This window comes from Penaeus monodon, chromosome 25, assembly GCF_015228065.2.
Source record: "Penaeus monodon isolate SGIC_2016 chromosome 25, NSTDA_Pmon_1, whole genome shotgun sequence".
In the NCBI taxonomy this organism is placed as follows: domain Eukaryota; kingdom Metazoa; phylum Arthropoda; class Malacostraca; order Decapoda; family Penaeidae; genus Penaeus; species Penaeus monodon.
In genome coordinates this window covers 14481450-14482687 of record NC_051410.1, presented here as the reverse complement: position 1 = coordinate 14482687, position 1238 = coordinate 14481450, and positions in this window count along the sequence as shown.

Genomic DNA, 1238 nt, shown 5'->3' with positions numbered 1-1238 from the left:
ATATATTTTTTTTCATTAAGTACTTTATCTTTACGGAAACAGTATCACGCCTTTCCAGTAGGGTATCACAATCGACTGATAGGTTAATAATACAGCACGAATGTAATGCCAGTAACAGAATTAATATAAAAAAGATTAATAGTCGTTTCGGGAAATGTAGGTCGTCCATTGTCGTCAAGCTCCTCCGGGCGAGGCGATCAGCTGTCCCAGATGTTACCAACTCGAACATTTGTCGTCCAATTACATTCTTAATTTCGAAATTGCTGTTCAGTATTTTTGGTCAAAGAAGAACATAGTGTGATTACACACCTCAAGACGAAAGGTCGATAAAATCGGCTCAAAAATAAACAGAGGAAAAGAATAAATCGTCCGTAGAAATATACCCCATAGCTTGGCACAGCCGAAGGTACCTCCACCGGCCTGGCAACAGTGTGAGTCGGCGACGGTGGGGTTTTGAGGTTCAAGTTCACTGGGAAACGTTTAGTTTTTTCATTAAATTTCCAAGATGCCTGTAAGCCCGGCTAAAGATTTCCTCGCTGGGGGCTTCGGTGGAATGTGTCTTGTTACTGCCGGACATCCTTTAGATACAATTAAGGTATATATTAAGTTCTTTTTGATGTATTATTTCGGCCTCGCCTTTTAAGACTGGCCGTGACCGGGTCATTGGGAAAATGATCTTCTCTTTTCTCTTTCTGTGAGGAATTAGTGTTGTTTGATTACGTTTATTCTTTTAACGGGAAAACCTTGAGTCTTTGATAAGATGTGCTTGAAAAGTGTAGGGTAATCAGAAGTGAGAGTAGTGCCTGAAGTGGCACTATGTTCTTATTCTTGATATATATATAGTTTTTCAATGAAAATGCCCATATGATATGTACATTCCTTTTTATATAAAAATGTAAAGCAGGTTTATGGGGATGTCAGGTTAAGAGGCTTGTCATTATATTTCATGCAAGATTGATATATTTCAATGCCTAGTTTTTATGCAAAATTGCTGTCTAATGATGACTTAACAGATATACATAGAAAATGCATACAAACTCCTTTATGTTTATCAGATAACAGTTTTAGGTACTTCTTATTTTTGGTAAATATTGCTGACGCAGCTACAGTGGCTTATTAAAAATCATATTTTTCTCGTAATTACGTTTTTTCCCCAAAAAATCTAAATTAATATTACAGATATCTCTTGGAATGCCAACGAACTCAAGTCAAACCTGAAAGTAGCTGTGACCTCTAGG